Raw genomic sequence first — 26,346 nt, 5'->3', positions numbered from 1 at the left:
TTAGGGTCAGTGTATTCTGCTTTTGAGGGTAACTTTTCTAACCTGATATTTTCTCTTAAGTTTATAAGTGTTTTTCCTTGTCATTACATGTGCAGTGCAAGACAATTTGGAGAATTCAGAGCAGCATAGAAGAAAATAAAAACACCTTGTTTTTCTGGTGCCCAGAGATAATCATTTTCACAGTTTGGTGTTTTACCTTCTAGTCACTTTTCTAAGCATGATATTTATTTACTTTTACAAAACTGAGACCATACTGTATATACTGTTCTAAAGACTGCTCTTTTTACATAAGTATTATATCATGGCCATTTCCCCCATATCATCAAGTATCTTCCAAAAACATGATTGTTAATACCTGGGTAATATTAAAATATATGAATGGAGCTTAATTCATTTAACGACTGTCTAACGTTGGCCATTTGTGTTGACGCCCATGCTTTTAATTCCAAATAACACCAGGATGAACAACTTTATGAAATTATACCCTATGTTCACATCATTGATTATCCACCAGGCATAAATTCTTAGATTTTGAATTACTGGGTCAAAGGGTTTGAACACCTTAAAGAGACAGATTCTAATGGCCGCACTGTCCCCCAGAAGTGTCATTATCAGTTCATATTCTCATTAGCAGTCCCAGAGAGTCCCTGTCCCACCATACCCTCACCCACTCTGGGATCACCAACTTAAAAAACCTTTGCCCATTTGATATACACACACACTAATGCACACAAAGTTATTTCTCACTGAACATTTAAAACTTTGTATATTGGCCATTTTTATTTCCTTGTGAATTATTGAGATCTTAATAAGTATCCAGCACTATGCTACATGTTTAATAACAACTAAGTCTTCCAAAGAACCAAGCAAGAAAAATACCAAAATCTCTATTTTACAGGTGAGGAAACTGAGGTGTGGCGATCTGAAGCATCTTCTCAAGGTCACACAGTGAGTAAATGACAAAGTTTGGTGTTCAATTCAGGTCTGTGATTCCCAATCTCATGCTCTGCCTACGAAACCATATTGTTTCCCTGAGAAATGTTTGAAATGTATTTTTATAGAGGAGGTAAGATTAAAGAACGACTCTGCTGTTCATGTAAGAAATGGTGTGAGACTGCCTGGTAACGTCTCCCTAAACCTGGGAAGTTAGAGAAGGAATGAATAGAGCACTTTGGAGACCTTTTTACAACTACAGAATCCAACCGCCTCATTTTTATAAATGAGGACTGTGAGACCCTGAGTTCAATGACCTGCTAGAGGTTTGACCAAAAGATGGGGGGAAGAGGGCAAGAAAGTACAAACAGCACAAGAATCTGACAAGCTCTTTCATGCCTCTATGTCTCTGCCGTCGGGTTTCCTGATTGGATTTCTCTCCCCATCCACCTGGGGACTCAGCTCAAATGTCAGGTCCTCTACAAAACCTTCCATCATTTTTCCAGGTAGAATTAACTGTCTCCATACTCTACACATCTGTACTTACTGTATTATGAGCACTTATGGTATTATGTGGCAGAGATGTCTCATTGCCCGACAAACTTTTAAAATCCCTTCCATAGGGATGGATCACAGGGACTGAGTTGATGATGGAAAGTGGCTGCCCAGCCAAAGGGGATTTCTAGGCACCCTCCCCCTTTGCAGGTAGGTGTGGCCAGGTGATCTGTTATGGTGAACAGCATGTGAGCGAACAAGATCTTCTACTGCCTCTGTCTTTTTTTTTTTTTAATTTATTTATTTTTGGCTGCGTTGGATCTTCGTTGCTGCACACAGGCTTTCTCTAGTTGCGGCGAGGGGGGGCTACTCTTTGTTGCGGTGCGCGGGCTTCTCATTGCCCTGGCTTCTCTTGTTGCGGAGCATGGGCTCTAGGTGCGTGGGCTTCAGTAGTTGTGGCGTGCGGGCTCAATAGGTGTGGCTCACGGGGTCTAGAGAACAGGCTCAGTAGTTGTGGTGATGGGCTTAGTTGCTCTGTGGCATGTGGGATCCTCCCAGACCAGGGCTCGAACCCGTGTCCCCTGCATTGGCAAGTGGATTCTTAACCACTGCGCCACAAGGGAAGTCCCATACCACCCCTGTCTTGCTTACTGCTTATGAGCTCTGTCATTTGAGAATATGATACTTGGAGCAAGACAATCATATTGCAACTATGAGACAACAAGCCTAAGACAAAAAGCCCACATGATGAGGATGGCAAAGCAAAAGAATGGGAAGAGCCTGGTGGGAACGACACTGTCAAATTACTGAAGCAATCCTAGAACCATCTACCTTCAGACGTTATATTTTCGAAGATAATTAATTATCTTTATCATTTAAGCCGCCATTAGTTGGGTATTCTGTCAAAGCATCCTACTACTGTCTTTGATTACTCACCACTGTCTTTCACTAGATTATTGACTTTTAAGGGCATCCTTTGTGTCTAATTCATCGTTCTATCCCTGTTCCTCAGGCCTATCACAGAGCCCTCCAGGGCCTCAGCAAACACTCCCTGAATTGAATCCACCAATTATGTTCAACTTTGATAAAAGACAGCGCTATGCCCAATAATACTTGATTTCCACTGGCCAATTCCTATAAGAACCTATTAACTTAAAACCAGACTTGCCCAACTGAGGCTCCATGAAGCCCTCTGCCATTCCTACAGTCCAGGGCAGAATTTGCCAGGCAAGGGTTCATTTAGTGCTTGTTAATTAGTCAAGTGCTGAGTGCACCACATGGCTCATTTTTACATTATTCGCACAACTGCACAATTAGCATTTTAAAAGGTTTTCTAGGAGGCTGGTCCAAGTAAGTTTATCTTGAAAAATGTCACAAAAAGAAAAGAATAATTAACAAATCAGTTCCCAAGCAGATTTAGTGGACCACTGGCTTCAGCCCAAAGGGCATTGCACGGAAGACTCACTTTTAGTACGTGGCCAAGGAAGTGATTTTTGGTGGACTCAGACCTTGAGGGTCCTGTCCCCTACCCCCAAAGCAGCAGACCTGCTGAGCAGGGGAACGGACTCATTGTGCTAGGTGGTTATTATGTGGTTTTTATACTGCTCAGTTCAACAATTAACTCAGGCACCTGTTCGATTGACTCCAATTCCAACTGGACAGTTACCAGTTGGGTAGTGTGTTTTTGGAAGACGCTAAAGAACAGTATGAGAGGCATCTCATCTTTATCATTAAGTGAAAAAAATTTGCATTCTTTAATGTAGATTTGCAGTTGCTGCATAAATTAATGACTCAGTAAGTTAATATATGTCAATGTATTTGTATCTTCCCCTAGGAACACCAACTTACTAAATCAGCACTGTCTTGGGTATTAGGAAATCCGATGTTTTAGGTCTTAGCCCTCTCCCCACAATTCTCTAATAAACCAGTCACTCAAGAAGTTCAGAGAAAAATCTTATTATCATTCCCTGTCCTGTCAACCTCAGAGGTTCAGAAAAGAAACATCGTAAGTCTACGCAAAGCCTAAAGCGTAGCGAAGGACTGATTTCAGGGCCACACCACCATCTCGCCCATAGAGCAGTGCGCCTGTGTTTCTCACTGGTGTTGCAGGCTTTTGTTTATGGCATCTCAGCCTGGCTTCCCAAGCCCTGGTAGACAGGCAGGGTTGATTAGAGGGCAAGTCATAGATTCTGGTCCTATCAGAGGTCAAGCAACATCAGGGGGCACTCTCAGACCTCAAGTAAATCGCTGTGTTTGTTCACAGAAGATGGCCAGGGGATGTGTGGCTCAAACAGGGAACCTGATCTCTTTACTGAAAAAGCAACTGACAAGGTATCCTGTCACTCTGTCAACTCCATGTGGGTTCCCAGCCATATTTTCTCTCGGCATCTATCGTCTTATTCTGAAATATTCTTGTGGTGACTCTCATTTTATCCTTTGCCTTAGTAAGTGTTCAGGCAGCTTTTGTACCTGTGCTTTCGGTTCTCTTTGTTTCTAAGGCCCTTGAGGGCAGTGGCTCATCTTCTGCTTCTCTTGTAGCCCTTCTAAGTCCGGGCACCCAGAGTTCTCCACACTGAGAAGAAAGCCTCCAGGAGAGAATGGACAGATATGCCCGCACTCACCCAACAAGGTGACAGCGTGACCCACTGTCACATCTCTCATTCCCCCAAAATAGCACTTCTAGCCTCATTTTCTTAAATAGATGAGACACCTGGGCCCGGAGAGGTTAAGTAACTCGGTCCAGGCTGCACATGGCGGAACAAGGCCAACGAGACAGGTTCTGACTCCTTCACTGAACTTTTAAAATTAAGTGATTTGATAACAAATGCCCTTGGTTTGGAGAGAGACACAATCAAGCAAGCAAATAACTCTCTCCAGTCTGGTCTTGCCTTTTGTCAGGTGTACAAACAACCACACAGATATAGTCTTACTGTGTCTTTCATGGTGAAATTGGCAAAAGAAACAAAAATATCTCTTTTTTCCCACTTCATTAAAAAAAGGAAAACAAAACTAAAACCGCAAATAATTTTCCATCAGCTCATCGGGCATGAGATCTTGGCTCCCTCTTCTTTCCATCTAAGTCGGTCTGAGCTATTCTTTTGGCTATCAGTCCCCCAGCATATTCCTGGGAAGTGGAGCCTCCTCTGGGTGATGGCACCCATATTAAGGCCTCACAGGGGCTGACAAGGGAAGGAAGAAGGTGATCTGTCAGGTCCCTCCTCAGAGCCAAAGGCCCATTCCAAGTTGTCCCCTCTCCTACTCAAGAAAGCTTGGCGTTTCTTAGAAGCCATGAAGAAAATGGAACCACAGTGAATTCCTCTAGAGACAGCCAAATGGAGGGCGGGACTTCTTCACTTACACGGGCCCTATCCTGAGTGAAAATGCTGTTGGCATAATACTGCTCATTGAGGCTTGGCCATACCCTGAAAGGTCTGAATCCAGGAAAGATGCAAAGTCAACACTGATGTACAGAAAAAAATGCATACTACCGACAACAACAGCTGATATTGGTTTAGTCAGAATATATGTCAGACAGTGTACTAAATCCTCCCAACCACCCTATGAGATGAGTACTAATATCATCCCCCTTTTATGGACGGAGAAACTGAGGCACAGAAAAGTCAGGCATCCTGCCCAAGGACACACAGCTGGAGCAATAAACCATGGTTAATGCCGGGGAATGGTTTGAAGAGAGTCCACTTTCCACTTTTGAAAACTTGTATACCTTACTGTTTTATCTTATTATATTTTTTTGCCACAAGCAAATAACTATATTACTTCTTTAATTAAAAAGAGGTAACCAAACTGTAAAGTGAGCCTAGTGAAGACTAACTGGAAAAATGGTAAGTCCTTATATTAGCGATGAGCGTAAGATATGAAATATTACTTTCAAAAGTATAGTTTTTCATCTTTAAGTGTCGAAGCCAGGCCAACCAAGTACCGTGCAGGAAGGCTTCCTTGGGCAACTATTTGTTTGTGAAGAGGTATATGAAAGTAAGGACCCTTAAGTGACTGGGGATGCTTAAAACGCTTTCTATTTAGAAGCATTTTACGCATTCTCTCAGCACTCCCAGCATTATTCTTTTTCTGGTTCTTGGTGAACCAACACCCCAGATTCCACACCAGTGGCCTCCGGTCTAATAAGTTTTGTTCGTATTACAAGGACAGAGCGGCTGAATAAAATTCACGAATTACTGCCAAACCCAACTGCAAATGCCTTTGGTGTCACCTCCTTTTGTGAAACACAACTTTGTGCGGCGGCCACCTTGTAGACACCGACATGCACAAAAGGCAATGAGAGGCCCACAGAGGCGTCCAGCAAGAGGAGAAGGAGAAACAGGACACCCAGCTCCGCTGCCCAGGAAGCGGAGCTGCAGTCACCCGGAGCAGCCTGTGGGGCTGGGCTGGGCGCCCTCTGCTTTGTCCTCCCTCCTCGTAGCCTGGCTGGGGTGAAAGCTGAAACCCAGAGGAAGCTCGACAGTGTCGGGATGCAATTACTTAGGAAGGACAGACTTCCTTTGAGTCCCTGATTTTCAAATCAGAGAATCTAGAAAACTCGGCCACCCCACCTCTCCTCCCCGTCCATCATCCCCTCAAAAGGAAAGCGTCCTGTCTTCTTACACAGACACAAACGGCCTGTCTCAGAGACGAACTTATCCATTTTGATCAGGGCCTCCTCTGTGCCAACTTCCAGCCCTCTCAGAAAACAAAGAGAAAGAAAGAATCGGGGACACGTGCATAATTGGATCAATAATCTCCGTTTCGGAAATGGCCTAAATATACTTTTACATGAACGCTGTCCTGAAAACTCAGTAAGAGTCAACTTACAACTCACTTAATAGCAGAGAATCCTCACTAGAGAGATGATACCCAGTCCAACCCAATAAAGGAAACTGTACAGGGAAATCTACAATCACATGGGAGCACCTTTGGCCTGAACATGAAGAGGGACAGTCTGGGGCAGCATGAAGACCAACTTCCAGTTCAGCTCAAGGCCCACAAAATGCACGTGTATAATTCCTTTGCCGGAAATAATCTGTCTGCGTGGCCATGCCTGGCGGACTCCGCCGCGCTGAATGACTTTGACTCAAGATTAACTGCCCCGGGTCATTCTGTTGAACGCAAAATGCCTAGTTTGGGGAGGAAAAGGCGAGGGATGATTTGTGTAAACACTTGGAGGTCAGGCAGCTCTTCACATCCCCAACGGCCCCCTCAAGACCTTCTGAATAAATGAAGGAATGAATTTGAAGGCATTACTTGCTGAGAGATGGACGTGGGACATCTTTTCCATAGCACTCTTGATACACATCACCACCTGACATAGTTTACTGTCTGCCTCTCTTTCCTGGAATATAAGCTCTATGAGGTCAGAGACCTTATCTGATTAGCAACCTATTATATCTCCAACACCTAGAATTATGTAGTAGGTACCTAATAAATATTTGCTGAATGATACTCATGACTACATTAGCTATGGGATATCATTGGAGAGTGGCATCCCAAATGGCATGAAGAAAGAGCCTCATGGAATGTTCTACTCCAAAGGCCATGAAACACATGTTCAGATGCTCCCCAGCACAATTCGTGATCCAATCCATGACAGGAAGTCCAGTAAGTCAATCAGTAGGTTGACACGTGGTGCCAGCAGAGTCAAGGCATGGTCTCGATGCCAATTTGATCCTGACCACGTTAACTCAGCCTCACGGCCACAGCCCCTCCTAACCCGGCAGGCATCACTAGCATGCATTCACACGTGGGTGTGTGTGTCTGCCTGTGGACACACGCGTTTAGAACTTGGGTTTATTATCTTTATTGTACAGAAGATGAAACTAAGGCACACAGAGACTAGTGACTAGACCCGGCTCATGTAGCTGGCAAGTTGCAAAGATAGGATTCACCCCTGAGCGCTTGGCTACCGCCGTATTCACTTAGCTGCACCCACCTAGACCGCGGGGGACCAGACAGAACACCCCGGAGGCCTCTCTGCGCGGCGTCTGGCTGTGCCCCGGCAGGCCCAGGGAGAGCGCCATCCTCCTCCTCCATGTCTGAGGAAAAGCTCAAAGGTCTCTCTCTTCTTCTCAAAGCCACCAGAAGAGCAGTCCTTGTCAACCCTCCCTGCCCCCACCAGCTGGGCATCCCGTCTCACTTGCAGGCTTGCATGGGGTCGAGACAGAACACTGCTCTATAACCTTTTTTTAAAAATCCCCTCTGGTGTTTCAGCCTTTCTTGGAAAAGAAATACATCAATTCTTAGTCATCCCTCCTAAGTACCAGCGCACAAAGAAAGCCACAGAATTTTCTAAACTTTCCTTTTGGCCAGCATTTCAGCTGCACTTCCTACCAGATCTTCTTCCCAGAGACACTCCAAGCAGCAAAATAAATGACTGACTTGAGTTCTATTTCTTCATCCCATTTCCCCCATGGGGGGTCTAAAAAGTGGAGAAATAGCCCAAAACACAGGTAATGGCAGAGAAAAAGAGGATGTAAGTGAGGGGACTGAATGAAAGCAAGGTCTAAACACCAGCCCCTGAAAACCCAACCAAATTATTGACAGATGCTGGTCTGACGGGCCCAGCTTAGCAGCCCCGTGAAGGAAGGGAGCCGGGGGGGATGGGCGGGGGGGAGGCAGAGCCCTTGGCAACTTTCAGCAAAGCAAACAACACAACTTCCTCATTCTGCAATCCTGGAACCCACTTTTTTTCTTTTTTGGAAGAGAGATTAACGTCACTAAATAATAGAAGACCTACATTCTTGAAAATTTAATGACTGTCCTACATCAAGCAGCTGTCAAATTTATTTGCTTGTTTTCCTGACAAAGTGTTTCATCCTAAACGTTCACGGAGGATCTTGCCTTCATCCGTCTCAAGTCACTGAGGGGGGACGGCGGTGGGCTGGGGTGAGAGGCAACTCAAAAAAGCAGGAAATCCCCATTTTCTAATTAACCCCTTAATTTCGAAGACTAGATCAGCCTGCCTTTCCCCCAAGCAATTCCACAGAAATCACACAGCAGAGGATAAACCAGACAATCTCATTTTACTTTGCTGGAATTACTAGCCAATTCCAACAGGATTCTGTTGTGTCTTTGACTTGACCCTCTTCCTTCAGTTCGCTTCACGGCTGGTGGTCCCAGTGTCCCCAGTGCCCTCCCTCCCAGGTGGCCTCTTTGGCTCCTCTCACCCCCGCCACCCCGTCTCTCTTCCCACCTCTGGGGAGGGGGAGTTCTTTACGGTCAGCCCTTCGGTGCAAGTGGCCATTCCTGCCCCGGCACCAGCCCGCCATCTTCCTCCCCAACCACCGACCTAGCCCAGTTCTCTTTCCACACTTCTCCTCCTTTCTGGGAATAACCCCAGGAATAGGTGCTATCATAAGAAACCTGAGCTCCGTCCTTAACCACCGATGCTGCCGTGTGGGGAGGGATATGAAAATTGCCCCCTGCTCCCTGTCTCCCTGGTAACCACGTCCAAAGTTGCACCTTTGAGACCAGCCCTTTGTTCCAGTATCATGTACGCCTGGTCCCAGGAGGCAAGAGAGGGTGAAACTCAAATTTCTCCACTGTGCACGAGAGCTACCCCCCGTCCTTGAAACTAATCATTAAGCTTCATTTGTAATTACGGGGGAACTGGGACAAGGCATGCGCGCCCACTTCCTCCCTACCCTTTCTGCCCTAGCGGTCCGGGCTCTGGCAAGGTTGGCCATGAAAGTTCAACTGGGCTTCAGACAGAGAGGCAGTTCCTGGCACGCATGCTTCACTCATTGACCATTTTCTTCTTGGTAGAAATACATCAATTCTAACACAGGAGTGTTAGTCAAGCTCCAGGTTATGAGCAAAGAAGTCAACGTGAGCAAGAAATTTCATCTGCAGAGAAGAGAGACATTTATTTCCTGTCTTTAGCTTCTCCTTGGAGGCTGATTTGGAAAATGAGGAGAAAGAAGGGGGCTGTCTGGAGGCAGGGGGTAGCTGGTCCCAGAATCAAGCTCCACCATTTCCCCTCTGCAGGAGACAGAAAAGTGACTGACAAGCCAAGTTAAAATTGCAGACAGGACCCCTGTCCTCAATGATATAATGCCAGCACCCAGAATCGTATGTGGTACATAGTAGGTGCTCAATAAAGATTTGCCGAGTGAATTAATGAAAACCAGCAGCCAAAGAAACCTTAGCTTCAGAACCTAAAGAGAACCGTACATTCCACATTAGAGTATGGCATTAAAAATGCTGCAACAAGAGGGACCCGATTCTAGCTATATGTAGAGTCTTTCCCCATCTTTGATTCTGGCACTCAGACAGCTTGGGGAAGGGGGACAGGATAAGGCATATAACTGGGTAAATATTTTTAGGTTCATGTCCTATTTTGGGTTCCCCAAAAAAGCAGCCCGTGAATGGATGATTTAGGTGAAAGAGGTGATTCTGGAAAGCCCAGCAAGAGTGGGTGGGGGGTGGGTGTGAGACAGGGGAAGGAAGGAAGCCAATGCAAGTCACTGTGGGTGGTGGGGGCTCGATTCTGCAGAGGACCCTCTGAGAGAGTGTGGAGTGCATCTCAGGATTGTCCCACTAAGTGTGGAGGAGGAATCTAGAGTATTCTTCTACCAAATCTCCCTACTCTTTGGGTGAAGGTTGCTGTGTGTGTGTGTGTATGTGTGTGTAGAGGTGTGGAGCACACTCCTGAGAAAGCCCTCGGACAGAGAGGCTGCAGTGGGTGCACTGCAGTCAGAAGCTGAGGTGGGCAGCGGACTGTCTACTGAGCTACAGGTGACCTCCGGGTGGCCCGGTACACCTACATCAAGAGGCGTAATTGGTTTCGTTCTTTGTTAGCTGTCACATCAGCCTGTCTCTCATTAGCCCAGTTGCCTATTGTTTAGATTTTTCCTCTCCTCATCAATAAAAGCAAGTGAAGTGTCTCCTTTGGGGAAAAAAAGAGAGCGAGCAAGAGAATGGAATCCTGCGGCGGTTGAAAAAGAGGAGAAACAAGGCTGCTTCCAAATCAAAATAGCATCAAGACAAAAAATAGGAAAAAAATTGCCTGCAGAAAGTTCCGCGCTTTTTTTTTCTCATTCATTGTTAACACTCTAAAATAAAGCACGCTATAAATATGAAGCACTGGGATGTTTGCAGAACCTCAACCTACTCAAGTTTAAAACATGACACACATTCCTGAGAAGCTAACTGTAAATTGTGTCGTGTACCGAGAATGATTTCTTTTCACTTTTTACTTGCTTTGAAAATGCAAGGTTTCCTGGCCAAAACAATCTGATCGGGGGAAATGTTTCTTGCCTAGAAATGGCAATAAATGTTTAAAAGGAATGTGAATCTCACCAGGCTTACAGACCTGAATTGGATTTCCTGCAACGGAACTTTTGGCTGATCTCAGCCACGACACACACACCTTGTCCACGGGCACACACTCACACGTGCCCGCACAGAACGGGGGGCGGGGTGGCAGCATCAGCTCTGGGCTCCAGTGAAGCTCTTAAAACCTCCTGTCCAACACTGCAGGAAAGGGAAGCAGTATCGCGACATAGATAACGGCTAACACCTCTTGAACACTTACTATGTGCCAGGCACCACTGTAAACAGGGTCTTCAGTTTTGACAGAGACACAATTTACTCATGAAATATCTTAGACAGATCTAAGACCTGGCTGTAATACTAGTTCTGATGGCTTCATACTGCCAATTGATTTTAGGCTGTAGGTCAGAATGCATTCTAGCCTTACTTCTAGCTGCTAATGGCTGTTATTAAATATGAAACTATACTACTTATGCTCTGAGCATTTTGATATGTCGGAACTCACTTAATCCACACACCCTATGCAACCAATCACTCTTCTAGTCCCATGGGATGGAGGGGGAAACTGAGACAGAGAAGTGAAATAACTTGCCCAAAGTCACTCAACCTGTAAGCGGCAGAGCCAGAATCTGAACCTGGCAGTTGGGCTCCAAGCCCACTTTCTTAACTAGCAACTAACCCAACGCTGGGACGCACGAGGGCTGGACCCTAGTCCAGGTTCGACCTCTACCCACGTGTAACCTTCACGTGGTATAGAATCCTGTGGGCCTCTGTGTCTGAGAGCATTCTTCAGTTACTGGGTGTATATACTTCTCTGATCATTTCCAACAGCTGGAAAATGCTAAGTCTTTAATATGAGATACGGAATGTTGGCAAAATTAAACAGTATCATTAATTCTAGCATCATTCAGTACGGCTGGTATAACATCAACTTTGCACGCCCTTCATCATCATTTATGAAGTACTCGCTGCATATTTAACAGATAGTTTATACCCCTTCTAGGATAAGAATGGCATCTCATTCATCTTTTTATCTTTCTTGACTAGCGCAGTAGGACCTAACTGGCACTCAAACAAATTTGTTACATGAATGAATAGCTGAGAGTTAAATCAGGGCATATATTTTCTCAGAACTATGGTACTGTCAGAGTCCCTAGACATACTCTAATCGAACTCTCTACTCCCACCCCTTTGTAGAGATGAGGAAATAGAGTTTAATGAGGTTGAGAAGGTAGGGGAGGGGAGAGAAGACAGGTTTCTAACTCCACCTGACTCGGTTCCTGCCATTTCTCCATGATGGTATTTGAAGCCAACGTTCAGCATGTCAGCTAATAGACCAGGGACACCTTCCAAAGTCAAATGTGAATAATTTCTGAGGTGTTGGCAATTTTTTGGTTACTTAAAATTTTTTTATATATATATTTTATTGAAGTGTAGTTGATTTACAATGTTGTGTTAGTTTCAGCTGTACAGCAAAGTGATTCAGCAATACATACATATATACCTATTTTTTTCAGATTCTTTTCCCTTATAGGTTATTACAAAATATTGAGTATAGTTCCCTGTGCTATACAGTGGGTCCTTGTTGTTTATCTATTTTATATACAGTACTGTGTATCCATTAATCCCAAATTCCTAATTTATCCTTCCCCCCCTTCCCCCTTTGGTAACCATAAGTTTGTTTTCTATGCCTGTGAGTCTATTTCTGTTTTGTAAATAAGTTCATTTGTATCATTTTTTTTTTAGATTCCACATATAAGCGATATCATATGATATTTGTCTTTGGCCACTTTCTAATAGTATGAAAAATTGAGGTTGGAATTGTATTTCATTCATTCTAGACCAAACTTTGAAATTTAGGTGACTAAGGACATATAGATGTTAGAATCTAAGCCTGCTTTAAGATAGTCATCATATTTCATTCCCTGATTTAGGCACATAATAGAAGAGGTACTTGACCTAATCAAAACGAACAAGGTTCCATTTAAAATTTAAATAGTGAACTCTCAGTAACCCTAGGAATATACAGCGTGGAGGTTCCAGAATGCTGGCATCTCCAGAGGTCATCTTTATTTCCTTGTGTATCTGAACCTTTTCTCAAATTAGGTCCATGAGGATTTCAATGGATCCATCACAACTCCCTAGCCTCCTAGCTACCATTCATGAATTCTGATTATGGTCCATACCAACTTATAAAGCTACTCACTGAGACACTGGGGAAGTTGATGGACCCTGGAAGTCTTGGGTTGCAGGCTAAGGGAAGAAACATTGGCTACGTTCAACAACTATAAGGGATAGTCATGTCAGTTCCATTTGCTCTTCCCACTGGCAGGGCAATTAGGAGAAGGAAGAAAACCAGAGAAGAATGTCATGTCCAAAATCCCAATCTTGGGCCACTGAGGTCTACCAGATAACCTTTTCTTTCTTTTCTTATTTGTTTTCCTGTCTGTGAGCTGGGAGGAGAATGAACATACTATTTGTTTTGTTTGAAGATTTCCTTCTGATGAGAGATTCTGGGAATGTATCAAGGCTAGATAAGTGCCCATCCCTCAACCTTAAGAAGATGTAAGTGGAATAGACCTGGATGGGGTCCATCATGTCGCCTCTCCCTGTCACTGCTCCCTGTGAAAGCGAAAACAACTGTGTGTTTATCCTTACTGCTGACAGTGTGCAGATGTGTTTTCTTAATGGCACTTGCGACACATTTATTTATCCTCTTTGCTGCTTGGAGCCTGTGCTTTTCACATCTTTTCCAGCTGTACAGGGCAAGTCTGTTGGTAACCTTCTATTTTTTCAGACTGATTCTCTTACCCTGGTTTGTTTGTTTTGTTTTTTAAGTAACTTAAACCACACAAGTAGCCCCTGGGAGAAGGATTATTTAATCAAGGGAAAGTTGTTTAGAACACCACCCATGAGATCTTCCCATAGTTCACCCCTTGGCTGGGACAAAGGTGGGGGGGATAAGAAAAAATGAGATTTGCCTTGTATCAATCTTTCTAAGAAAAATTCAAGGAATGTCTGGAAGGTGGTCAGAGACTAAAATCTATCCACCTCTTTTATCAGAGAATGTCTCCAGTAACACAAAGGAGAAATTAACTGCCAATGGTGCCAAGCTAAGCTCTCAAGTGGACACTGAATTTTAGGTTAATGGTTCACGTTCTGTACTATTATTTGAGGGTGAATATGAATATACACATGACTGACTACGGTGTGGGTCTTAGATCCAATTCTTTCAGGTGGCTGAGGATAGTGAGGGAGGAGCATATTCGGTATCTCTGAATGCTCCTTAGGGAACAGCATTTCCTGGATACTCTGGACAATAAGAAAACTACTGAACATCTAATGTCCTTCTACCTGTCATTCCGCATCCTGCCACAGGCCAAGAGAACCAACAGCCACAGACACCCTCTTTTCCTGCCGTGCAATAGATCTGTGGGCTCTTTCCGTTGAAATTCCAATGAGGGCGCAACTCTCTGGAATGAAAGAGGCCCACACTCGGGTCTGAAGCACATGATGGCAGGTGACAGTGTGCAAATAAGACTTTTGGCAGCCGGGGAAGTGAAGCAAGGTGATCCCCAGCCATAGCCTGTCACATCTCCAAATACACATCCCAGACATTCCAGATACACCAGCCATTCGTGTACCAACAAATACTGACTGCACACCTACCCGGAGCCAGACCCTATGCTAAGGGCTGAGGACACAAGAGCAAACAATATCAGCATGATTATGAGCCTGCAGTTTAGTGAGGGAAGTAGAAGGAAAGCAAGGATGTAACCAAGCAGATAAAAATACTTCTCAATTGTGAGAAGATCAAGGAAGGATAAAAAGAGGGTGCTGCGATAGAGAAAAATGGGAAAGGAGGGGCTCCTGAAGGATGAGCAGGGTTCTGAAAGATGAAGTGATGGGGAAAAGAGCAGAGGGAACGGCATACAGGAAAGAGCTTGGGGGCTTCCCTGGTGGCGCAGTGGTTGAGAATCTGCCTGCTAATGCAGGGGACACGGGTTCGAGCCCTGGTCTGGGAAGATCCCACATGCCGCGGAGCAACTGGGCCCGTGAGCCACAATTACTGAGCCTGCGCGTCTGGAGCCTGTGCTCCGCAACAAGAGAGGCCGCGATGGTGAGAGGCCCGCGCACCGCGATGAAGAGTGGCCCCCGCTTGCCACAACTAGAGAAAGCCCTCGCACAGAAACGAAGACCCAACACAGCCATAAATAAATAAAAATAAATAAATTTAAAAAAAAAAAAAAAAGAAAGAGCTTGCATGGATTTAAGAACTGGTGACAGGCCAGCATGGCGGGGGAGCGTGGATTTCATTCCAAGCACAATGGGAAGGGAATGAAGAGTTTGTAGAGGGGCAGGCCAGTGTGTGGCCCATGAGTGGACATAGGCCAGAGAGGAGGCGACTTCTGTGGTCCAGGCAAGAGGAGGTGGTGGCCTGGTCTGGGGCAGTGGTGCCAGAGGGGGAGAAAAGGAGGCGGATGGGCGTGAAGTCTCTTCTGCCCTTGTTGTCCCCGGCTCGCCTCGTGATGAATGGATGCCATGTTAAAACAGAGCCTCAGGTCTAGATCCTAGGAATGGGGCTATTCTGTGCCGCAGTTCCTGTCTATTACAAGAGGATGAAATAGCACCTACCACGTAGGGTTAAGGCTTGCTTAGGCTAGTGCCTGGCACATAGACGGTGCTTTAAAAAAATTGTTAGCTATTATTATGGTGCAATCAGGTCGTAGGAACTAATAGTTCCTGACCACTTACTATGTGCCATATGCGTGACATGGATGATCTCGCTTAGTTTTTACCCTAAATGGTACTAATACACATGGCAGACCACATGAGGTCTCCATGGCACGACTACGAACATTCCATCCAGCTTGCATGCAGGGCGAAGGCCCTCTGCAGGACTGCTTTCTACACGGGACAGGGCACCCAGGTGACACTCTGGGATTGCAAGAGTTGAGACACGGCCAGTTCTGTCCGGCGTGCCCAGCGACCCACCGGTGGTTTTCAGGTGAGCTGGCTAACACACCGGGAACATGGGGTCCTGTCGCCCTGACCTTTGTGGCCACATGGCAGCGTGGCAGAGGGGCAGCTCCCATGGGGATGCCTGATTTATCTACTGCTTTTGAGGACAGATACGGGGGAGGGGGGCACACCTACAACTCTATCTGGAAGGACAAGGACGGGAAATTAGGGAGGGGAAAGATACTTTTACAGCTTTAGTCACACTTTGAAAACTATTTGAATCACCCCTCTGCCTTCTTTTAAGGGGGTCCCTTTTCCTCTCTCCCTCTGTCTTCTTCCCTGTGGCTTGTTTTTCCTCCCTCCCTCTCCCGTCCTCTTCCTCCCCCTCCCCGACTTCTCTTTCCCTCTTTTTCTCTCCCCCTCTCTCTTTCTCTTCTCTCTCGCTCTCCCCCAGGTCTCCCTCTCCCTCTCTCTCACTCTATCTCTCTGTCTCTGTCTCATGTGCCCGCGTACACACACACACACACACACACACACACACACACACACACAATTAGAAACAGCTCCTTTTCTTCCCTGGCTGCCCTCTCCCTGGGGATTGGGGCAGGGCGGCATGAAGGGGAGGTGGTGGAAGCCGGGGAGCCCATCCATCTCCTCTGAGACAAAGGGCAGGGTGGACGCTGCTTGTTTATTTATTTTTCCCTTCGAAGCTATAGATCACCCTTGAGTAGAGGAGACAGCGTGTAACCCCAGTGCAGTCTGCCAGGGACACAGCCTGTTTGTCTGTGTGGGAGACCAAGCTGAGGGGGAAGGAAACCAACTGTCTTTCTCATTTAGGTCATCAGAGAAAACGGAGTGAGAGGGTGGCAGGGGGACAGGCAGAGCTCCTCCCACTGCAGCTTCGCCTTCCGCCCAAGGCTGCAGGGTCGCCCCAGTCGCATCCTTTCAAGCACCCAGCGTACAACTGGTTACCGAGAAACACAGAGAATCAGCCCATTCTTGGCCCGCATGGGGACATTTCTTTTATGCCTTCTGTAATTATTTTCAAAGTAAATGAATTAACTATAAGCCTCACCCTAGAGGCCAAATCTTCAGTTCAGTGTTAAGTAGAATCAAGATGAGAACTATTATTAGCTTCATATCAGAAAAGGCAACTTTGCTTTCCCATTCCGCAGCACAGGAGAGGACTTGGCTTGCCAGGCAGATGAAGAGTAATAAGAATGTAACTCAGAGAGGTACATCTGGTGCCTGCTCAGTGCCCGGGTGGGCCTGGCTGCCCGTCACAGGGCCCAGCAGGGTGGGCAGAAGCCTGCTCCCAATGGCACCAAGCCAGGCCGAATCAGGGATGTTCACAGCGTGTCCCACTGAGCCCAAGAAGGAATTCTCAACGTTTCCTCTCCCATAATCACAAGCTGTGACAGATCAGATAATCAGGTGTGTCAAGTGGCTTTTTAAAGGAATAAAGTCCTGGAATAAAAAAAAAAACAAACGCTAATCCTCTCTGAATCTCAGTGTCTTCACTCATCAAGCAGAGCAGGAGATGGAAGGCGATGAATTCCAAGCTCTCTCCCAGATCTCAGCTTCTCTAATTCATTCACTTACTCATCCATCCATCCATCCATCCATCCATCCACAAATGTATTGAGGAACGACCAGGAGTCAAACCCTGTACTATGTGCTGGAGATGCCATGAGCAAAGAGAAGGACAGAATTTCTCTTCTCATGTAAGTAAAGCCCAGTGGGTGCTGGTATGTGCCACATTAAACAAAGAACTCCCAAAGAATTATTGTCGTGAGTGCTAACTACAGCTTTCTTTAGATAATAAAGAAAGGGCTTCCTAAGGCATCTGCTTTAGATCAAAAGCAATATTCAGTGAAAGCATTAAGATAAAAAGTCAATTAATGCCCACCATTTGTGAGGAAATTCTTACAAATGTTTGAAATATCCCCTTCCAAAGTGTGACAGTGGGAAATGGAGGCTGAAGATATTTTCCATCACATAACCATGCCTAGGAGATGTGGCATGGTCAAGCCGAGCACGGTGAAAGTGGCTACATATGTGTGACATTGGTACGTGGCATATATGCAGGAGCAGGACAGTGAGGCATCCCCTACATACAGACGCTATGCAGGTCATCATTCTGTGCAGCAGACACTTGGTCTTTGTAGCTTTTACTCATAAGTTTTTGACCCTTTCTTGTGGCTTCCAAATACAGAAATCAGCAGTTTTCCTAAAGAATGTGACCGAATAGTGCCCACGGGGAGGCTGGTGTGAGTGCCTGAGACACTTGGCTCGTGAGTGATGTCAGCCAACCAGCTGGCAGTCCAGGCGAGCATGGCTTTGCTGCTCTTTATTTGAAGTCACGCTCTCATAGATTGTTAAAAACCATAAAAGTGCCAGTAGGTGTGTATCAGTTATCAACTGCTATGTAACAAACCATCCCAAAACTTTGTGGCTTAAAACAGCAATGATTTATCATTTCTCATGATTATGTGGATCCACTGGGTGGTCCTGCTGGTTTCACCTGGCCTCACTCATGTGACTGGATTTAGCTGGGGGGAGTAGACCTTGAAGGTCCAACATGTCGGGCTGGTGGTGCTGGCTGTTAGCGGGCTGCCTTAGCCCTCCTCCACATGGCCACTCATCAGCCAGTAAATGATGCCATCTTCCTTCCAGGGAAGTCTCAGGACAGTGGCCAAGAGGGCCAAGGCAGAAGCTGCAAGGCCTCCTACAGGTCTAAGCTCTGGAACTTGAACAACGCCACTTCCACCAGATTCTGTTGCTCAAAGCAAGTCACAGGGTCAGCCCAGAGTCAACTGGGTGGAGCACAGACTCCACCCCTTAATGGGAATCACTGCAAAGAATTTGTGGCCATATTGAATTCACTGCAGAGTGAGAGAGAAATCTGGAGGGGAGTTTTGCAGTGTGGTTAGCTTGTGGTATGAGGCTCTGCATGGAAAACATTGGACTCACCTTAGAAATGTGCCTGAGAAGAGTCCTGAGCCTAAACAAACATTTCCACATTCCAGAACTGGGGAGTTTTGAAAGGTGTTCAGGACATATCTCTTAAGACTGTGTGTTTAGGTTGAACCATACGAAAACTGCTTGATATTTGACCAACTGAGCCTCAACAAACGGCAATTTCATAGGCTCTAACCTAACCCATGCTGAAAAAAATGCCATCTGATTTAGAGCTGTTGGAGAATGGAGTGCCTGCTAAGACGAATCTCTTGGTGGGTCATGTGAACACTGCCAGTTCTCTCATGCACACCACACGTGGAATCATTCCATTTAAATGTGATTGATTCTGAAGATATATGAGGCACCATTTGAACCCCCAAACTGCACAGAGCAGTACAAAGAGCGTTGGATCCTAGGACCCACTAGGCCTATATCTAGGCCAGTGGCTCTCAATTAGGGACGATTTTGCCCCTCAGGGGATATTAGCGATGTCTGGAGGTATTTTTGAATGCAGCAACTCGGGGGAGGTGACACTGGCATCAAGTGGTTAGAGGCCAGGGATGCTGCTAAACACCCACAGCAGAGAATTACCTGGCCCTGAATGTCACCAGTGCCAAAGTTAAGAAGTCCTGGTCTAGGTAGATGAGAGGTCAGTTTCCATGTCCGGGCTCCATTTCCTCATCTTTAATAGGAAACAACACAATTGCTTTTCAGGTGTTCTGTCTTACTTCTAAAATTCTACGTATTATGTATCTGCGATGACAACGCACTTCTTCGAGTTTTCTGATCATTTAGATTTCGTATGAATAAGTTGCCTAGGGGTGTGTGTACCTACATGGCCAGATGGTATCGGCTGATCAGTAGATTAGCTTTAGGAACAAACCCAGTAAGAAGACACTGAGTCTGGGAGAACACAACCTGTTGGAAAAACACACATCTGTGCCAATTTTGTAGCATAAGCACACCACTGGCCTACAAATGTGACTCACCCCTACACACAGCCTCACCCTCTACCCCTCCTAGGGCACCTTTGCTCTCCCGCCCCATCCCACCACCACACACACTCGCCACCCACAGAAACCATACCTGGCCCCTCCTTCTTGGCTTTCCATTCACCCTCTCATCACCCACCAATCCCAGAGAATGACAAAAATTTTCTTGCGTGACTGATCAACCCTGTGAGGCTTTTGTGGTTAAGATATAAAGTTCCTGAAAAAACCTTCCCGAATCTGAACAGGATTGCAGTGACATCAAAGCTTTTCCCTTTCAATGCCTTTCATCTTTTGCAGCCTCTGGCATTCTCCCCACCAGCGTCAAGTCAATTAATTGAAAAGTCATTAGAAAGGCCCTCCGCTGTGAAGGCCCACCTCGTCAGCTCCAGATCTGGGGCTTCTGAGAAAGAACAGAAGGGCCCAACGGCCTCCACTGTATCGGTGCTTCTCCCATCTCCAGCCCTCCTCCACCCCTTTCGGTTCTCGGCTGAGGTTGGTCCCAGGAGGTATCAGTGAGCTAGAGGGAATCTGCTCATCCCATCAGACATTTACTGAGTGCCCACTATGTGCCAGGCATTGAAATTGAACCTGGCCTACTGCCCATCCTAAAACATCATCTCGTCCTTATTTCCCTATCCAGCTGTGGCCTCATAAGATCAGACCCTTTGTCAGTTTCTTCTGCATTGCAGATGTCTGACCTGTGGCCTCAGATATGGAATCCCTAGCCATTGCTTTCACAAAATGCAGGCCACAGTCACCAGGAGAACTTAGCCGTGGCTGCCTGGGCACAAACCGTGGCACGGAAGTAGCTGAAGGAGGCTGCTTTGTTATGGGGGGGAAGTCACTGATTTGCCAGCACCCCAATTTTACCTGACTGTAATTCTAGAGCAAAGGCTTCATTTGTTGGTCCACAGGCAGAATTTTAAGGATTCAGGCAAGTGTACCCCAAATATGCAGGAACTAAGGATTCTACTGAAAGGTATTAAAATCTAGAATTTCACACTTGCTTCTTTTTATATTTAGGTATAATTCACATACAGTAAAATGCACAGATTTGAAATGTACAATATAAGTAGTTTTGACAAACGTGTAAATATATACCACGGAACCCATACCACTATCCTCTGGCTTTTGAAAATCTTTCTTCAAAAACGTTTTCGTTTATTATTCCAAATCTTCTATTATATCTAATTAAATGGTAGAAATGTTTATAGATACCATAACTGTGAGAAAGTCCCCCTTCCCAACAATATATAATACATACCCCTATGTGATTGTAGCAGCCACTGCCAGAGGCTCCCCTCCTCCCCGTAGCCCTTGGACCTCTCACCTCAGCGTACTGCACCTGACTTCCAAAGGTTTCTATCTGCATCTCTGTATCTGGATTTTCTTTCCATAACTGAGGAAGGCCACTCTATCCACAGGCTCGCCCAGAAATGCTGGGGAATTAGCAACCCCCAGGAGCATCTCTTAAGGAATGATTATTCAGAGTTGGAGTATAAATACCCCAGCTCCCTCACCCCTTAGGTGGGAGCACTCTTGAGTGTTCAACACTCCTGGCATCTCCCTTGGGATTCAGCTCCAGTTGCTCACAGTGGTAATCCGCTTAATAACCCTTTCATAGCTTCATTCCCTTCCGCATCTCCCTTACCCACTCTACTACCAAGTGTTTCCTTCACCTCTCAAGTAAACTACTTACACTTCAGCCTTTGTCTCAAGGTTTACTTCTGGGGAACCCAAACTAAGATGATCATCCACAAACCATTTATAGTATTTGCCATTTGGGAGCAGTGGCATAGGGTTTTTCTACATTCTGTGCACATACACACATATTAGGGAAAAGGCTGAGAACAAATTTCAGGAAAGTTGAAAGCCAGACACTTCAGACCCTGGTTCATCTGGACTATGATTCTGTTCCTGACCAAAATACACATTTAGATCTCTTCTATCATCATCCAAGATTAGACAAATGTGCCCTCAACTCCCTAATCTTTCCTCTCACAACCCCTTAAAACCTTTTCAATATTTCATTGCCCTATTTTGGGAAATTAACATCATGTTTTTTGTTCCCAGGGAGAGGGTCTCTTCCCTGACTGCTTCAGTGCCTTTTATTTCTCATTAGAACTTTGCCCATGAGCCTGGGTTATTTCTTTTCTTTCTAAAAGTTGGCATCACATAGTGGGCAGCTCTCCAAGCTCTAATCCAGCCCTGCCAAGCCAAACCATGCTTTGAGAAGGCATGATTTGTGTGTGTGTGTGTGTGTGTGTGTGTGTGTGTTTGTACACCTGCATGTGTGTAGACCTCAAAGTGACCCTGTCCACTGGCTTGAGAAGTCAAGAGCTGGGAATGCAGGAAAGAGGGCTCCTCTTTGCTCTCACTCCCTCCAAGGCCCTACAAGGGAGGACTTTTCATTGCAATACACTCATGATACTTGTGTGAACGCTCCTCCCCTTGCCAGACAGTGGAGTGGAGACACACCTCTGCACCCCTCCCAAGTGGGTGATCTGGCAAAAGTGAAAGGAGAGGCCCATGTGGGTTGGGAATTAGGAAACAGCAAGAGAAAGGTTCGTATTTCTGCCTGTTCCATCATCACAGATACTGTTTTTCACTACTGCACAACCATGACATCAATCCAGCTGAGCAATATGGAGTCAGTGGGAAATTCAAGGGAACTTAGAGCAAGACAAGGCTCGTGGACCTTATGCCCTGGATGGTCAACCTGGCAGGGCAGAGGGATGCCCAAGGCTTTCCCTATAAACCAGGCCTCATTGGACATCCCTTTGCTTCAGTTTCATCGCCAAGGGAATAAGCTGTTTGTATAAAGACAGGGGAGTTATTCTTGAGCAGGACTAGTGGGCAGCCTTTGTCAAGTTCTTACTGTGTGTTGGGCACTGCTCTTCCATCTGCACAAGTTTTCTCATGTATTTAATCCTCCAGGAATCCTTGAGATGGGTATTATTCTTCTCATTTATTGGATGAGAAGACTGATTTTCAGAGAGTGTAACTTTCCCAAGGTCATGTAGCTGGTAAGGGATGGAACAGAGGTCAGGACCCAACTCTGGCTACAAAGTTCTCCTCAGATGAGCGCTCTGGGAGACTGTTCTCAGGACGGTGAAGGCCACCTCATTTAAAGGCCACTGGGAGGCCTTGGGGAAAATGTTAGCTTGTGCTGCCCCGTCAGCCTGGCCAAGCCAGCAGAGTGGGCCTCTACAGTTCAATGATTAAGGAGCAACTCAAATTTGAATGGCTTAAAAAATGTGATCACCTGAAAGACAATAGGAGGCTTTGTTCCAGGAAGAGAGAAAATAAGGGCGTATTCTGCCCTCCCAAATCTTTACCCTGAGGCCAATGGAACCTGCTTTCAAGCTGAAGGCTGTTTGTGTATGTTTATATGTCTACACAGTGCTGAGCCATGTGTTGGAGTTACAGCTGGCAAATGAGAATATTCACGCCACCCTGAGAGCATGAGGCTGCCCATGGGTTTCCCAAGGGCAGCCAAGCATCTGTGGGGAGTTTTTCCCTGATTCTGAACTTGGAGATTTCTTTTTACATCATTGGAAGTCCAAGGTACGGAAATTACTCTTTCAAATATAGGAGAGTCGAGCAACCAATCCTGAAGATCTTTCAGTCGGCTAGCCTGTGACCCCCAAACCGCCACCACAGATCAATGTGAAAGTCCGCCAAGCCACCTGAAATAAGTCAAATGGGTCCTGGAAACAGGCACCCACGGAGAGAGTGCTGGGACAACAACCTCGTGACACCTCACGAGACTGGAAGGGGAGCTCCCAGCTTCCTTAAACCAGTGGCCTTCGCAATGCAGAGTGCGAGCAAAGAAAAACATCAGGCCATGGATGTGTGTATGTATGTTCATCTCCTCCTTCTACATTTTCTATCTTTACATGTCTTTTAAGATGTAATTGTTTTAAAATGTAAGTAAATTGGGTTTCTCTAGCAGACTCAGAGTCAAGGATTCAAGGGTAAAAAGTTTCTTTGGGAGGGGCAAGGCACTCCCGGGAGGGGCATGAGGAAGTAAAACAGAGAAGGGAAGGAAGCCAGTCAAAAGAGGGCTAGCAAGTAACTGGAGCTCAGTCTCCCTGGGAGACTCTGCAAAAGTGGCAGAGAACCAACACCTCCAAGGGAGCTGGGGCATTTATACACCAGCCCCCATCATTAATGGGATGAGAGCTCTCCAGGGGTATGTGAATCCCCCTGCACTTCTGGCCTGCCCAGAGAGCAAGCAGAGGGGTCTTCCGCATCTTTAGAGAAAGCCCACAGGCAAAAAGATGGAGAATCTGGCAGCTGGCTATCAGAAGGCTTGCCCTAAGTGTGAAGGCTCAGGGAGGTGGGCAGGGACTGCTACAGAAAGCAACGTATTACTACAGCTACCCATGCATATAACTTCTAAATAAATACTATGGGCTCTATTATTTTCACATTGATCGGGTTGCATGGAGACCACTGCTTTAACCCATGTTCTGTCTAAGAGCACCTCTCTTTGCCTTAGCTGCGAGGCCAGAATCAAGCCTCTGCTTAAAGGTCTCCAGAGTCAAACATTACAACCTCCTTCAGATGCCAAGGCCAATGGCTAGCTCTTGGTCAACGAGCAGGGATGGTGGGCATCCTAGTGGCAGGCAGGGCTCCACAGAGAACACGTCTACATGGACTTCTATCCACAGTGCTGCATTTCCTTCAGGCCATTAGCTCCTGTCCTCTGCTAAGCAAAAATCCCAAAGGCCAGCATTCACTGGAGCATCTTCACTTCACAGAACAACCCTACCCAAGCAGCCGCATGGAAAAGAGGTAGATCGGAGCCACTTCTGATGCTTTTGCTACCCTGGACATGAGGAACTGCTCACCAATAAGTCAGATTCCCTTTCCCACCCCTGGGAGATCAAAAGGCATTCGAGTTTTGAAGACGATTGGTCTTCCCTCTCTTCAAGAAATACTATTTGTTGAATGAGTACAGGAATGAACAAACAACCAGTGGATAAATGAAACAAACTTCGAGTCTACAGTAGGCGATTCATCTTGAGATCAAATGAGAAATTATGATGAACACCTGGTCTTTCTATGGCATCCCCACCTCGTCACCTTCCAAAGCATAGTTTGTGCAACCTGTGCATGAATTGGGCGGGAAGAGGTCTGCAGAAACCTTTCCTCACCTTGTCAAGTTCTTACTGTGTGCTGGGCACTGCTCTTCCATCTGCACATGTTTTTTTCCCTCATGTATTTAATCCTCCAGGAATCCTTGAGATGGGTACTATTCCTCTCATTTATCGGATGAGAAGACTAATTTTCAGAGAGTGTAACTTTCCCAAGGTTATGTAGCTGGTAAGGGGTGGAACAGGGGTCAGGACCCAACTCTGGCTACAAAGCTCATGCACACCCCACTGCCCTGGCCAGTGGGGAATCTGGGAGGACAGACTTCTAAAATATTAATTACCAACTTAGCAAAAGTATAGTTGAAGAAATGAAAAGCACTTTTGATATGACACTGACATATCTCTAAATCCAGTAATGAGAAAAACATCGTTAATTGATTTTGTTGTTGATTAAGATGTCCTTTGGGGAGAATGAGATGGGGGTGGGGGCCTGGGCAAGATTTAGCAGTGGCCAAATATGTGGCTACCACAGAGGATTAGAGAGCTTATAATGCCAGCAATCAGTTATATTTCACCTGTGAATAGATTTTTCTTTTAAAATTTATTATATTTCAGGCATATTACAGTAAGCAAAGCTCTTAAGATGTCCCCAATGTTCCTTACCTCTTGGTATTCACGCCCTTGTGTAATCCCCTCCCCTTGAGTGTGGGCTGGACCTAGTGACTGGCTTCTAGTAAAATGATGAAATATCCCATCCATAAATAGGTTATAAAAGATTGTAACTCCTCACACCCCCTCCCACCCTCTGTCTCTCAAAACCCTCTGATAAATCTGCCTGCCATGATGTAAGCTGCCCTCCGAAGTGGGCCATGTAGCAAGGAACTGAGGGTGGCCTTTGGGCAAGAGCCAGCGAAGAGCTGAGACCCTCGGTCCAACAGCTCATGACAATAAATCCAAATCCCGCCAACAGCCACTGAGTGAGCTTGGAAGCAAACCCACCCCCAGTTAGGCCTTGAGATGACTGCAGCCCCAGCTGACACCTTGATGCTGCCTGCGACAGGCCCAGCTAAGCTGTGTCCAGATTCCTGACCCACAGAGACTGAGATCATAAATGCTGTTGTTTTAAGCCACTAAATTCTGGGATGATTTGTTATGCAGCCATAGATAACTAGTACAAAGAGGTATAAAGAATAGTATAGTGAACATTTGTCTACTGCTCACTCAGCTTAAGAAAAAAATTACAAACACACTTAAAGTCCCTTTTGTATTTTCACCTTAATCATATTCCCTTCCTGGCCTCCCACCCCAAATGTAACCACTCTCTGGAACCAGACTCTGGAAGGCAAGATATATGTATGTATGTATGTATGTATGTATGTATGTATGTATGTGTGTGTATGTATATATATATATATCCCTTAACAAAATATAGCTTTCTATATATTCATCTATATATAAATTGTATCATATTCCCTGTATCCTTCTGCAACTAGATAGTTTGATCAGTAGTATATTTTTATATACAACCATTTTAAGTCATTAATGGCTTAAAGTCATCCATTTTTCATTCCTTATAGAAATCCATCATTTAATTACATCACAATTTATTTATCCCCTCT

At 45.7% G+C, this 26,346-nt stretch overlaps 1 protein-coding gene and 1 long non-coding RNA gene across 5 annotated transcripts in view; both read right to left on the bottom strand.

The window, feature by feature from the left end:
- Positions 1-26,346, bottom strand: part of NHS (NHS actin remodeling regulator) — a 364,785-nt gene that overhangs the window by 152,596 nt on the left and 185,843 nt on the right. The gene's annotated exons all lie outside the window — the stretch shown is intronic.
- On the bottom strand, positions 1,709-14,651 carry LOC309653002. The gene is made up of 2 exons (XR_014258967.1): positions 4,736-14,651; positions 1,709-4,696 (listed from the first exon to the last, which is right to left on the bottom strand). It is a non-coding gene; the product is annotated as an uncharacterized lncRNA (long non-coding RNA).

This window comes from Balaenoptera physalus (genome assembly GCF_965194825.1).
Source record: "Balaenoptera physalus genome assembly, chromosome: X".
In the NCBI taxonomy this organism is placed as follows: Eukaryota; Metazoa; Chordata; class Mammalia; order Artiodactyla; family Balaenopteridae; genus Balaenoptera; species Balaenoptera physalus.
Note: the sequence above shows the minus strand (reverse complement) of the source record. Positions and strands in the feature narration are given on the sequence as shown.